Here is a 15,484-nt window from a genome sequence, read left to right as displayed (position 1 = left end):
GGGGTCTGCACCCCAGAGCCCCAGGGGGTTCCCATCACTGGGACATTCTCTTGGAAAGTCAACTTGGGGCAGTAGAATTAGCAGATTTCTGAGCAGGAGATCCTTTTGCTTTTCTCATGGTGATTATTTTTTCTATCCTCTAGTCTGGAGTCCCAGACCATCTTCAACTCAGCTCATTAAAAGAATTAAAAATAATAATAGTTGATATTAGTAGAGCCCTTTCTAGTGCCAGGCACTGTTCTAAGTGCTCTACATGTAGTAAATAATTTTATCCTCCCAGCCATCCCATGAGATAGATACAGTGATCCCTATTTACCAGTGCAGACCTTGTAGCCCAGAGAGGTTAAGAACTTGCTAAAGGTCACACAGCCAAGAGGCGGTAAAATGAGGATGCAGACGCAAGTAGTTTGCTTCCAGGATCTGTGCTCTTGTGCATCAAGCCATGACACCACTAGACTGAGGCTGCCAAATAAATTCAGACTGAGTCTGGTCCTGCTGGCAGCTCTATCCTGGCAACCTTTAATAAAATATTATTTTTAAAAATATAGGTGCAATTTGCCAGGTACTAATTCTGTATCAGACATCATGCTAATGGCTTCACCTTTATCCCCTCTTTAATTATATTCCCAAACCTATGATTCAGTTCTTATTATCCTCATTGTATACATGATTGTCACTCACCCAAGGTCACAAAACTGGTGGGGGCAGTTCTGGTTACTTACTTCTGGGTAAAAGACTCTCACAAAATTGGTGGCTTAAAGAACCACCTTCTTTTTGTTTTGTTCTATTTTTTTTTCTTTCTTTCTTTCTTTTTTTTTGTATCTGACCGTTTTGCGGGTGAGGCATTCAGCCAGCTGTCGGCTGGGTGATGCTTCGGCACCACCTGGCATTGTCTGGGTCCCTTGGTGGTATTCAGCTGATTGCTGGGCTAGGCTGGAGGGTCCACGGTGGTTTCTCATTCGTCTGGTATATCAGTGGGTTCTGCTGGACCCTACCCTAGGGAGTGAGTCTGTCCATCTCCAAAGCCCTGCACCCCCACATCTCTCCACCTTCCTTTATTTGCTTCTCTTTCCTTGGGATTCTCTCACTTCAGAATACTCAGCGACCAGCAAACGCTCCTCAGCCTCTAGGCCTGGGAGAGTGGCCTCCAGGAAAGTGTTGTTTGGCTGTCTGAGCCCGTCCCCATGACAGCCTCCTCTCCCTGCTGCCACGCCCCATGCGGGAAGAGCCAGCGTGGGTCAGCGTTGATGCTGGCTCGGGGAAACTCCACTCCAGTCAGGTCATGGTCAGCCCCCGGCTGCCTCAGGCTGAAGACCTGCAAGATCAGAGGGGCCTTCTCTGCAGCCTCGTCCCTCAGTACCCCTGCCTTGTCCTGTCTCTCTGGCTGCACTTATTTTTACCTGGGAGGCTGTAGGGTTTGGAGCTACTGTGACCATCTGGAAACCACGAGAGGCCTGGGAGGTGAGCTACTCAGGAGAAAGTCACGCTAAAGAGAGAGAGAGGTGTACAGAAAGGCAATGGAGAGGAAGAGAGAGGGGTGGAGAGGAAGACAGGGAGAGAGAAAACCTGGACAATTGTCTGAGACCTGGATCAAGTCATACCTCAAATTTTATCAGTCTTACCCCACTCCTCAGCCACACGAACCGATGTATTCTTTATATGTTTAAGCCAGTTTCTGCAGGGTCTCTGTCATTTGCAACGCAAGAGCCCCAGTGATGGTGGATTTGCAGAGACTCAGCCTAGATATTCAGGCCTGGGTAATGGTAATGCCTCTTTTGGGAAAGAGCATAGAACCCCACTATCTCGGCTGGAAAGCCCCAACTCTTCAGGGCCTAAATCAGGAACCTGAGGTCCAGAGAGGCAAGGTTGCACATAAAGGGAGTGAGGCCTCTGGACTTCAGTCCCGTGGTCCTTCTACCACTTGAGATGCCTCAGCAGGGAGGAGATTCCGGAGCTAGGGCTGTCTCTGAGGCCTCCAATGGTCAGCACAGAAGGCTGGAGGACCACAAGGCTGAGGTCCGATTAAGTGGGTGGACAGCACATTTTTCCTGTTTAGCCACACTGGCCCACTCAGTTTCTGGAATGTGCCATCGGATTTTGTACCAGAGCCTTTGCGCATGCTGTTCCATCTGCATGGAAACCTCTTTCTGCCCTCCCCCTCTTTGCTTTGCTATTCCTTTCTCATTTTTCAGACTTCAGTTTAAATATCACTTTCTCAGGGAAACCTTTTCTTATCTGCTTTTGTGGTTCAATAAATATTTATTGAGCCTCTAATAGATGCCAGCCACTTTTCTGGAGGCCAGTGGTGAATGAGACCAATTAGAGATGGGTGGGTGGGACACACAAAAACACACAGAGGCACACCACACACAGACACACAGACACACACACAAACAGATACACACAGACACACACACACACAAATTATGAAGGAAAATGAAACAAGATACAGGGTAATGAAAGTCTAGGGAAGGGGATGAGGAATTTCAGATTGCATGGTCAGAAAAACAACTCTCTGAGGTTACCTCTGGGCACAAACTTGAGTAAAATGAAGGAGCCATTCAGAAATCTAAGGGTGGAGTGTTCTAGGCAGAGCAAGGGGCCAGTGCGGGGTTGGGGATGCTGGCTTGAGGACCAGGGGGAGCCAGGGTGGGTGGAGTGGTAGGAGGTGAGGTCACAGGTATAGACAAGGGTGCAGGTCAGGGAGGGCCTTGGAGGTCTCAGTAGGGCCTTGGGATTCTATTTGGTTTTGCACTAAGAAGCCATTGAGGGCTTTTAAGCAGGGGGTGATATGATCTGATCCCCATCTTTGCAGGCTCCCTCTGGCTGCTGTGCGGATGATGGGCTGTGGGCGGCAGAGTGGGGGTGCAGGAGACTGGCAGGGGTCATGCCAGTGGTCTCGGCAGATAGGATGGCCTCTGGGGCTGGGATAATAGCTGTGTCAGCGGGGGCAGGGTTTGGATTCTGGATGCGATATCAAGGTAGAGCCAGCAGGATTTGCCAACAAACTGGATCGGGGCTGTGTGAAAAAAGCAGGCAATGGTTTTGGCCTGAGCAACTAGGTAGCTCTAACGGGATGTGGAAGACTTAGGGAGGCGGGTTTTTGGGGAAGCCCGAGAGTTGCAGTGAGGTTATATAAAACTCGGAATGCCTCTCGGGCCAATGGGGGGGTGCCCAGTAGGCAGCTGCATATATGAGTTTGCTGTTCAAGGACCAGGTTAGCTCTGGACATGAACATTGGGATGTCCTTGGTTTACAGAAGGCATCTAGGGCCATGTCCTTGGGTGAGGTGGCCAAGGGAGACAGGGTGGGGACAGGAGACGGAAGGTCCAAGGTCTGAGCCCCGGGACATACCAGCGCTGAAGTTCAGGACTAGCGGGGGGTGTATTAGTTTCTTGGGTGGCTTAAAACAATGGATACGTTCTCACAGGCACAAGTCTGAGGCCAGCGTGCCTGTAGAGCCGTGCTCCAGCCAGAGGGTCTCAGGAGAATTACTGCGTGCTGCCTCCGGCCTCTGGGGGCTCTGTCTTCATGCAGCCTTCCCTCCTTCTGCCCAGTGTGGCCTCTTCTGTCTCGCCTCAGGACACTTCCTGGATTTAGGGTCCACTGGATAATCCAGGACTATCTCATCTCGAGAACCTTAACTTCTTTCATCTATAAGGACCCTGTTTCCAAATAAGTTCACATTCACAGTTTCTGGGATGTGGACACATCTTTTTGGAGACCACCATTCGATCTATGCCAGGAGCACGGGCACGGGGCTGGGGGTGGCCAGATAGGGCAGATCAAGTGAGAGTGACTTCTGAGAAGCAAGCAGAGAAGACTCTGGGGGGGACAGGGGACTGACTACTGGGTCAGGATGAGGCCCCAGAACTGACCAGTAGATTTGGCCCCTGGAGGTCACCCAGGGCCCATCACATGCTTTCGAAGCGGCCTTCACTGTCCCTTCCTACCAGGCCTGAAACGACGGAGTTATTTGTAGATGCCTACCTCCCCTACGAGACCGAAACCCCCAAAGGGGCAGGAACCATGTGGATTCTCAGGGCCTAGTTCAGTGCCTGGCACAAGATAGAGGCTCTATAACATTTTTTAAAAAAGATTTTATTTATTGATTCATCAGAGAGAGAGAAGACAAGAAGGGAGAGTGGCAGGCTCCCCGCTGAGCAAGGAGCCCGATGCAGGTGTTGACCCCAGGACCCTGGGATCATGACCTGAGCTGAAAGCAGATGCTTAACCGACTGAGCCACGCAGGTGCCCCTCTATAGCATTTTTAATGGATTCCAGAGGAGGAGGCTGGGAAGGACTGCAGGCTGATATCCTGACTGAGAGCTGAATAGGCAAGGCCAGCCCACCATTTTGCACAACATCTGCCTGTTTTCATGTGATCTGACCTAAGGAACCTGCTCCCAGGGGGCCAAGAGTCAAGGATAACAGACCCTAAGGAATAGTCAAGGGACATCCAGGGTTCCCCAGGGACTCCAGACCTGGAGCAAGGCTAGGACCTCAAAGGTGTGAGCTGATGTGGAAACTACCCTGCCCTCCCTGCCTCCTCACAGGTGAGGGTATAGAGACAAACACAGTCTCACTGGGGCCCAGGGTGGGGGTGGGGTCCTGAGACAGAAGGGATGGAGGTGGGAGGAAGCTGGAGGGCTCCACAGAGGAAGATGTGCAAGCCAGGTCTGCGCTGGGAGCGGCGGGTGGGGGGGGGGGGGGCGTGGGTAGAAGCGCTCTGGGCTCTTCCTCTTTCTGGATGGAAATTCACCCTAAATCCTTCCCTCACACCTGGGGAGTGCTGCCCACCCTCTTCAGCCAGGGTGCCAAATGCTAATCCTGGTCTGGGCCTGGATAAGCTGCTGTTTAAATAGTCAGAGATTAGTTTTCAAATTGACAAATAAAGCCCATCTGGAGTGCTTGGAGCCGGCCCCTCCAGGGCCTGGCTGAGCAAACCCAGTTTAATTATCGTGCTGCTCAGCCGGCAGGGGCGGGGACAGATTGGGGCGGGGGTGGTAGCTTCTGCTACCTCAGCGGTCAGGCTAGTCCCTGTGCTGAGCCTGCGAGGGTCAAAGGGCAGGCACGGGGTGAGCAGAACTCCCTCTGCCCCTCCCGAGGAAGGATGGCCACGACATCCCTCTCCTGCGCATGGTGCATGGGCGGGTCGGACGCAGGGGGACCACCTGACCTGTCTTCCCTGCCTCCCACTTCTTTCCTTTTCATTTTAGTTAATTTTTTTATTAACATACAATGTATTATTTGTTTCAGGGGTACAGGTCTGTGATTCATCAGTCTTACACAATTCACAGCGCTCACCATAGCACCTACCCTCCCCAATGTCCATCACCCAGCCACCCCATCCCTCCCACCCCCCACCACTGCAGCAACCCTCAGTTTGTTTCCTGAGATTAAGAGTCTCTTATGGTTTGTCTCCCTCTCTGGTTTCGTCTTGTTTCATTTTTCCCTCCCTTCCCCTATGATCCTCTGTCTTGTTTCTCAAATTCCTCATATCAGTGAGATCATATAATACTTGTCTTTCTCTGATTGACTTATTTCACTTAGCATAATGCCCTCTAGTTCCATCCACATCGTTGCAAATGGCAAGATTTCATTTTTTTTGATGGCTGCATGATATTCCATTGTATATATACACCACATCTTCTTTATCCATTCATCTGTCGATGGACATCTCTGCCTCCCACATTCACCGGTACCCTAGCCGTGGCTCTCCACTCATCCGCTCACTCATCCCTGCATCTGTCAAAGGGGCACTGAGCACCTCCTGTTTGCCAGGCACCATTCTTGGCACAAAGGAGGCGAAGGCTCTGCAGTCTAGAGGTGGGCAACAGATACTGGCCAGATGATCACACAGACGAGTATTTAGTCACTGACGGTGAGATGCACTCCGAGAGAGGAGGTCGGTGTTGGGGCTTGATGTGGTTGGCAGGGGTGAGGGGAGGCTCCAGAGGAAATGGCACTTGAGCTGAAATTTGAAGGGCAACATGGAGTCAGCCAGGTGAGGGGGATGGGTGTGAGCTCACGCGTGTGTGCGTGCATGTGTGTGTGTGTGTGTGCGTGCATGTCAGTGGTACTCGGAGCAGAGGGAACGCCTAGCACCCAGGCCCTGAGGGAAGGGAGCGCAGCACCCTGGTATACCTGAAAGAAGGCCTCTGTGTCTGGGGATGGGGAGTGAGTCCAGCCAAGAGGTTGGGGGGCAGGCAGGAGGCAGGGCTGCCATCCCTGGCTCTGACCCAAAACACTGGGGAACGCTTGCAGGCTTCAGGCAGGTGCACGATGCTTAGATTTTAAAAAGATGGACGGGTGCCACGTGGCGATCACCCTTCCCTCTGCCAGGAACGCTGCCCCCAACCACTTGACTCCAGGTTGGGGAGAGCTCATTCAGAGGCAGCCGGGCTCTCCCCTGCCCTGGCCTCGCCCGCCCACCACCCACTGCCCACCGCCAACCGCAGAGGCTACTTGGCTGCTGCTTATTCCCACATCTACCGCTCCCTTTGCCCTTGGCCTGGCTTTGTAGGGCCCGCACCTGCACTACATAAATGAGGAACGAAGGAACGAACAGATGAAGTCTTGGGTCCTCAGGTTTGTCTGCTCTTGCTCTTTCCTTCCTTCCCTCACTGGCCCTGCACAGACATCTGTCCTCTCCCCCACCGTCTGCACACTGGGGGTGGCCTGGCAAACATTTACCAATGCTCTCTTCAGGGGAGGAAAAGAAGGCTGGGTCCGTGGCATTTGCTGATTTCCATCAACAGGCCTACCATGGCCAGCTTCACTGGAGGCAGGATCAGGAGGGATGCCCATATCCAAGCTCTGAAGCTGTCTGAGCCGCCTCCCTCCTGCTGCTGCCCCCGGCACAGGAGCCTGGCGCATGGTCTGCTCAGGGCTGAGCCTCAGGCTGATGTCTTCTGGGCCTAATGTTCACCTTGGCTCTTTTGACTCCCCCTGGTGAGACTAAGCCCTGTGCCCTGCTGTACCTCCTCCCTGCTCAGCTGGAGGTCGGGCTCCCCCCATTTCAGACCTGCATGTCCCCCAGGTGCAGGCTCATGCCCCTTTGACACCCTGAACTCGGACTCAGGGCTCTGTGTGGCTGGAAGGCTGGAATTTGGGGGACACAGGGGGCTGCCTTGTCCTCCTCCCAAGTTTGCTTCAAGTCCCACTGGGCAGGAAGGTGGTGGGGGCTGGCTGAGGGGCCTTTCCTCGGCAAACGGCCCCAGGCTGGGCCTGGATGCACACATGCCCAGGTGACCGGCGCGCTGACAGCCTGCAGGACACAGAGGGGAGGTGGCCCGTGAGCTGAGAAGGTGGCAGTTGGCACAACAAAAGTGGGGCCAGGCTGGGCGGAGGCCAGGGCTCCCTGACGGGTTTGCTTTCTGCCTGGTGATTACCCATTACCTCCCGTCAGTGCCTGATAAACCGTTATCATGGAATTATCCACCGCAGGCTCCGGCATCAGTATGAAATCCATTACTGTCCGTCAAGCCCTGTGGCTAATGGGAAAAACCCGGCAGCTGCCCGGTGCGCCAGGCGGGGCTTGGACAGATCCGTTATCTGTCTATTACTTCAGCAATCACACCTCGTAATGGAATCTTGGATGGGAAATGACAAGAAGTCCCAGGATGTGTCATTCTGAAGGGCGGCTGGTGGGTGGGGCTGCCTGGCTGGCTCTGGAGTGAGGAGTGTGACCGGGAGCTGACCCGAGGGGTCAGCCCTAAAGCCAGCCCCTGAGCTGGAAGGAAGCCCTTGAGACTGGGTGCACGTGCCCATTATGGAGATACAGAGCCAGCTAAACAGGGTGGATGGAAGGCTGGATGGACAGACGGACAGACAGATGGTGGGGTCCCAGGCTGAATCCCAATAGGCTGGAGTCTGCTTTGTTCTGTCCATACTAGCACCCTCTTCCTGGACTGGGGGCTGCCCTTGCCCATGCTCGAGGATCGACCTCTGTAGCAACTGGTGGGAGAGCGGCACTAGGGTAGCAGATGGTTTGAAGCCCAGCTCTGGCACTCTCCAGTAGCATGGCTTCAGGCAACTGACCACCGCTCTCTGCCTCAGTCTCCTAATCTATAAAATGGGGCCAATATTAAAGTAATAGCAGCTCACTGATATTCTGTGTCCCGGCTGGCCGGGGGTCATCCCTCCTCTTGTCCCTCCCTGTGTATGACAGCCAGTGATGGCAGCAGCATGTCCTTGTTAAGGGCACTGTCTTTGGAACCAGCCAGGGTTGAAGTCTGGCACCCTGCAACCTGACTGCGGGCCCAGCACTTCATTCGTCCACCCCTCCCGTGCCTCATCTGTGGAGTGGGGTTAATGGTAAGTACCTGGCAGCGTCGTAGAGGGGATTCCGAGAGACACCATCACTTCTGTGACCTCAGTTCCTCTTCTCCCCCTGGTCTCTTTGAGCCAGCCATCCTGGCCTCCCAAGTCTTCAAACACACCAAGTTCACTCCCACCTCAGGGCCTTTGCACTTGCTATTCCGTCTGCCTACAATGCCCTTCCCCAGTTCTCCTTCAGCCGATGCAGCTCTTCACGCTGTGTCACCATCTCTGTGAGGCTTTTCCCAGCCACCTGATCTAAAATAATCACCTCTCCCTGTGCCCATTCCCCATCCTGCCTCTCTACTTTGCTTTCCTTCCCAGCACCTGCCGCCACCTGACAGTCTATATATTTGTGCAAGCCGAACGTCTGCTCCCTCCCTCTAGAATGGAATCCACCCAGGGCAGGGAGTTTTGTCTCTGGTTTGTTGCTGTATCCGCAGCACCCGGGACAGCAGCTCCTTCCTAGGCACTCACTAAATGTAAATAGGAATGAATGAGGGATGGATACAAGCCCATAGCTCACAGGGAGATATTGGAACTGCCACCTTCTTGGTGACCCCTCTTTGTTCATGTATCTCCCCAATTTCCCCTCCCTCCTCCTGTCCCTTTTGTAGGCCACCAGCATCTCTCTCCTCCAGAATGGACTAGGACCTCCCTTCCTCTTCTTGCCCCCTAGGGTCCATCGTCTGCACAGCAGTTGGAGTGGATTTCTTAAAGTATGAATCAAGGTATATATTTTTCCCTGATTAAAAGCCTCCGGTGGATTCCCATTGTAACCAGAATCAATTCCAGTTCCTTCTAGGCTCTTCATGCTCCAGCCCTGGCAACCTCCCAAATCCTCTCTTTCCTTCTCGCTCAGGCACACTGTTCCATCTGTACCCTCTCCCTGGAATGCTCTTCCTCCAGATCCCTCCATGGCTGGCTTTTTCCCATCACCGGTTTCCTGTGCAGGGAGATATTCCCTGGACACGCAGTCCAATCCCTTTCTCATTTCCTTCAGGGACTTATGACTAATTGGACTTGTTTTTATTTATTTGCTTCTTAACATTGTCTCTCCCCCACCAAAATATAAGTGCCTCAGGAGGAGGGGCCAATTTATCTAGTTCTCTGCTGGAACCCCAGTGCTCAGTAAATATTGGGTTATGGGAAGAGAGAAAAAATGGAAGAAAGGAATTGAGGGAGGCAGGAAGAAAAGGGGGGGAATCTCCTGATGGCTTTGACATCTGACCCTCATGCTCCCGTCCTGCAAGTCCTGCTACCATCCTGGGGGCTCAGTGGCTGCACGGGCACACCCTCCTTGCTCAAAGTAGAGACAGTCATCACTGCTCCGCCCTGTCTCTGTCTACAACCTCCCAGTTTTTCAGTGTCCTTTGAAGTAACTCAGTGGAATTAGCTGTGTGATCCCAGAAAAGTCCCTCCCTCCCTCTGAGCCTCCTTTTCCTTACCTCTGAAATGGATTTACTGATCCCTGCCTTGCAGGGTCTCCGCAGCACTGAGATCCTGCCCCCAGCGAGGCTGCAGCCACGGGCTCTGCAGGTCCAAGGGGTGTGAGCCCGCAGGATGGCTCAGACCCCGCGGAGGAGGTCCAAAAGCACCTGAAGGAAAACGGAAGCCCAAGACTAGGCTGGGGCAGGGCCAGAAGTGCTATACGTGGATCGAGTGCCCACAGCAGTGGTTGGAGACTTGCACCGCGATTATCATCCCCACTTTACAGAGGAGGGAACCGAGACCCAGGAGGTTAAGGAACGGGGGTGTAGAGCTGTGGGGAGCTGAGATGGGAACCCAGGTGGCCCGGCCCCAGAGCCTGAATCCATAACCAGTTCCTGTTCATGTGGCACACGTGTGCACCCGGGGACACACACACGTGCACACCTAGACCCAAGCACTTGCTTGCACCTGCCCCAGTGGCAAGAATTCCTTTGGTCCTAACTCACCTTCCTTCTCCCTGTCCCCCGCAGCATCAGGCTGGGTGAATTCATAGCAGCAGAGCAGGCGCTGTGTGTAGGGAGAAATGGGGGAGCACCAAGCAGCCCACAGGCTCGGCCAGGCCCTGCGGAGACTCCCAAACCCAATTAGCAGTTTTATTAAGGACAATTGGATTAGACATGTCTGCAGCAAACGTTTGCTTGGCTTGAGCTGGGGGAGTTTATTCATTTTTCATTAATGTGTCTGCTCTCTGCTCCACTGTCAGTCCTTGAAGTGCTCGGCTGGCTGGCTGGACACCCGCCCCGGCGGCTGCCTCTCTCCTCTCACCTCACCTCACCCTCCTCTCCTGCTGCCTGCCCCTCCCTGCCCCTCTCCAGCTCCCCAGGACGGTGCCTCGCCTCTCTGTGCCCCTAACCAGCAGAGAGGGCCCCCGGCAGGTCTGGGGCTGGACCCAGGAGTGGGGGGCCTGAGGGACTGGACTCTGTCCACTGTCCCCAGCCCTCATCCCTTGAAGCAAAGAGGGGACTTCACATCCTTGGGCCCCTGCTCCCTGCAGGGACATAGGCTTTGCACATGACCACATCTCCTTTATTACTCCCTCTTCTGGGCTTTTGCACTTGCTGACCCTTCTACTTGGAAGCTTCTTCCCCAGCTCTTTGCACGGCCCCTTCTCACCTTCCAGGTCTAAGCTCCTATGTCCCCTCTTCAAAGAGACCCTCCCTGACAACCTGATCGCAAGTGACCTCCCTAAGTTATTCTCTAGACCATCACCCTGCTTTTTTTCCTTCACAGCTCTTATCCAAGTGGGGATTATGTTGTTTTGCATCTCTTGGGTAAGTAAATAATCCTCATGACGACCCTGCAATGTTCATTATTATCCCCACTTAACTGCTTGGGAAACAGAGGCACAGAGAGGTTAAGTAACTTTCCAAGGTCACAGAAAAGGTTGGTGGTGGAGCAGGGACTGAACCCAAGTTCAGTGAATGCAAAGATATTATTCCCGCCCTGCCATTCCTGGGAAGTCTCTTCTTAATGAATATAGGGTCCGGAGGAGACACTCCTGCATGCACAACCTCATTCCTGGGGTCCCTGATGGGTGACTGAGTAGGCAGCGGGTGAGTCTCCAGGCCCCCAGCCTGCCAACTGCAGGGGTCAGGCAGGCCATGGACCCTGGTCTGGGAGGGGCAGCCACGGGCCATGTGTCCTCTGAGCCCCAGCCCAGCAGGGCCAGAAGTCTTGACCACCTCTGGCAGCAGTATATTCCCTCCCGTTGCAGATATTAATTTGGGGGTTTATAGAAAAATCCATACAGTGTGAGTTATCCAGGGCAGCGGTCGCAGGGAGAGGCACAAAATCAATAGTGAGAGATTGTCTTATTTCACAGCTTCTGTAAACGGGGCTGGTGGGCCACTCAGGGGTAGGGGCAGGCGGGCGAAGGTCAGTGGGCTGCCCAGTCCCGCACCGCCGGAGCCTGTGGCTGCCAGCCCTGGGGGAGGCTCGTTTCAGCGCCTGCTGGGGCTGATTTGTATTCTCCCTCGGCACTGTCAAAGGGCTCGGTAAATATTTATTAACACTTCTCCACAGGCAAGAGCGCCTTCTTGGCTGCCAGCTCCTTGGGCACCAGACAGTGGCAGGGAAGCTCTGTACCACACCCGACAGCTTGCCTGTGTTAAACGGCAAGGGAGCCCCCAGGCGGGCCAGGAAATGAGGTCATCCCCCCGCCCAACCAGGGCTAAAGCAGAGACTTCGTCATTAGGGAAGGCTCATGAGGTATCCCAAAGGAGGGAACCTTGGGGCTGAGCCACCCCACCCTCCAGCTCCCTCCTCCTTGGCTCCCTCCCCTCTGTTGGCTGGGCCACTTGACTTCCTTTGAAGCTCAGTCCTGCTCTTGGCCACACCCTTCGCTGAGATCTGACGTTCTAGAGCAGCACTGTCCAATAGAAATAGAATATGAGCTACAAATGTCAGCCATGTATGTAGTTTAAAATCTTCTGGTAGCCCCATTACAAAAGGTAAAAAGAAACAGATAGAAATAAATTTAATAATATATTTTACTGAACTCCATGGATCCCGAATAGGAACATGTCACCAAATTAAAAATTATGAATGAGACATTTTAAATTCCCTTTGTCACAGGAGGTCTTTGAACGTAACCCCATTTCAAGTGCTCAAAAGTCACGTGTGGCCACCATGTTGGATGGCTCGGTTCTAGATAGCACTATCTGGGATTCATGTCTATGCCCAGCGCCAGCATAGAGCCAGGCCCAGAGTGGGTATCGGGGACTGACTGGATGGTGGTCATTAGTGTTGTCCATCAACTATTTCCAGTTCTGGGCATAGGACAGGACTATGCTTGGGTAGAGGTGATCACACAACTTGCTTTGGCCCATGAAGTTGGGCGGATATGGGAACTGTGATCTCCAGGCAGAAGCTTGAAGAGCGAACGTGCGATTCGCGATGCTCTCCTGTCCTCCACACAGTGACCACAATGCTCCAGATCGTGGCTGCTCTGCCACCCGGAACCTCAGAGTGAGAGGCCAAGGACCCAGATGACTTATAACCTACAGCATGAGCGAGAAGTAGACTTTTGTGGTGGGCCCCTGACACCCTGGGGTTGTTTGTTACTGCATCATGTCCTGGCCAATCCTCACTGGCATAGGTGGACGGTGGTACGGAAGACCTCATTCATCCATCGTCTAGCAACATTGCATGAGTGCTTCCTAAAGCCAACGGCCTGGGGAGGCCACAGAGGACGCAGCCAAGCGAGGACCCCGCCCTCCGCCCAGGGCCCCAGGCATTAAAGAAGAGCTTTCTCAGCTGTGTGTCTAACAAGACTTGAGAGGCATGATCTAAGAAGAATGTGAGGAGCGATGGGACACTTTACATGGGGAATCAGGGAGGCTCCTGGAGCTGGGCACTCGAGCGCGAGGGGGAAAGAAACAGATAAGGGGATCAGGGTGCAAGCACTTGGGTGGCTGTGGGAACAGCATGTGTGACCTGCCCCGAGGTCCCAGGGAGAACCCTACTCCCCTGCTAGGAAATGGAGAGGAAATGTCTACCCCAGGAAAGTAACCTTGTCCTTCCATCCGCCTGCCCCTCCCTCCCTGCTCGCCTCGAGCGAGCAGGAGGCACCCCTGTGTTTGGGAGCCTGAGCGTGCTCCCTTTGGCCCTTTCTCACAAAGGAATATAAGTCTGGACATGGAAAAAAGAGGATGTTATTTGTCCTTCCCTCAAACCTCGGTGGTGTGCTTGGCGAGGTGGCCCAGTGCTGGGGGGCGGGTCGTAGCGATGAAGGTAAAGGGGCAGACACGGCTGGGATTCTGCTAAGCCTCGTAACCATGGTGAGGGTCCTAAAACATGATCATATTTGTGCTTTCAAACGTCCTTTAGGAAGGAGAAGGGATTGGAGGCATCAGGAGTATAAGCCCAGAGAATAGCTGGGGGCCATGGCAGGTAGGCGTCCGGGCAAGAGAGCAGGGGAGGCCGCAGGGATGGGGAGGGGCAGCAGACCTGGGAGGGGTTTTAGGAGGCAGGATCAACAGGACTTGCTGATGGATGGGGTGTAAGGCGAGGGACAGAGAGGAGTCCCGAAAACACAGGTTCAATGCAGGGGCCTTGTCTCAATAGGCCACCCGGCTCTTCTATCTACACCGCCTTCTCTAAGTACTAAAGCTGGTGGTTTTGTCTCCATTTGTCTAATTCTGGTGGGAGGAGAAGGTTGTCATTTATCGGGCATTCTTAAGCCTCACTGGAGTCCAAAAAAGCATCCTGTTAAAAAATGTAAAAAGGAAATGGATATCTACGTTTTAACATCGGGGAGTTTTTGCAAAATACTTGGTTTCAGATCTAGTGCCCAGTGTCCCTGATGCTTCACATAAGATACCCCATGGAATGCCAAGGATACTTTATCACAATATGACAGGACACAATAAAGTGTCTGCGTGTGCTGAGGCCACACATGTCACACAGCTTGCCACTCACTCCCACACGACCTTGGACTAAGCATCTAAACGAAAGAGTGGGTTGTGGACTTGGAGTCACACAAACCTGGAGGTGGAGTGTGACTTCCCTATGTACTGTGTGATCTTAGAAAAATCACTCAATCTCTCTGAGCCTCAGTTTCCCTATCTATCAAATGAAAGTAACAAGAGTTCCTCCTCAGTGGGATCCCAGCATGCATCTCGTGGTGCTAGGCATGCCCCAGGATGGGTGGTGATCTTCACCGCTGGTACCAGGGGGGTCAGGTGGATGGAGGTAACCCAGAGACACGGGCTGAGGACAATTCTGGAAGCTCCAGAAATGGGCTTGTCTTCCCCTCCCCTATCCTTTCTCTTCCTTATCTGTTTAATATCCTTTCAAAAACCCACCCCACCACCCTTCACAGAAGCACGGAATATGTTCCAAAGAGAGTGATCAACCTCCAACTCAGTGTTCCGGGCTGATTTGGTCCCCACCTGTCTTGGCATTTTGACACCACCAGATCGAACCTCTATTTCATCGCGGAATTGTGGGTTTTTCTCATAAAGTGTTTACTGGGTATGTAAAATATAATCACAGCTTTATGAATATGAACTAGATTATTTTAATGATTGCAGGTAATTTAAAACTTAAGGGCAATCACATTTCCCAGCCATCTTCTGGTGCTTTAAAAGCGCGAGCGAGTGGTTCTGAGGAGCTGTGGTCTCGCACGCCTGCTCCTCGGCAGCATCCCTGCTCCAGCCCGGAGTTACAGTTATCTGATTATTGTAATTGATGACATTAGGAATAAGGAATGCACACGGAATAATACCGGCGCCTGTCATGCCAGAGTGGTTTTATTCATTGTCAGAGAAGTTCATAAAGTTGAAAGACGCATCCGCGTGGGGTAGGGCAGCACAAAGCAGGTTCCATCCTTTCTTAATTTGTAAATAAGATGATTAATTCCTGAAGCCCACTTCAACTGACAAGTGAAGTAAGCCCTGCACGGCCCCTCTCGCCTGCCTTGTAGCCCTCTGGGAGTTCCTGGCTGTCCCCCAGCATCTGCAGGAAGTCCGGGGCCCCTGCCTTTCCCTGTCCCAAGGCCCCCAGCTTCTGTATTCCTTGTCTTTGATGACCCTGTCACCCTCTCTCCCTTGGGGTTCCCCCTCCCCGGTTTGGCTGCAGTGCCAGCGCCTTTGGGGGCTGACTGCTAATAACAGACACAGGGATCTGGAAGCTCTAGAACCCCAGGCTGTCTTTTTTAGGGGGCAACCAT

The sequence above is a fragment of the Eumetopias jubatus genome, unplaced genomic scaffold (assembly GCF_037043125.1).
Source record: "Eumetopias jubatus isolate StellerSeaLion01/CBP00866 unplaced genomic scaffold, mEumJub1_p1.0 scaffold_4, whole genome shotgun sequence".
NCBI classification, from domain to species: domain Eukaryota; kingdom Metazoa; phylum Chordata; class Mammalia; order Carnivora; family Otariidae; genus Eumetopias; species Eumetopias jubatus.
The sequence above is the reverse complement of the archived record's forward strand: the minus strand, read 5'-3'. Positions refer to the sequence as shown.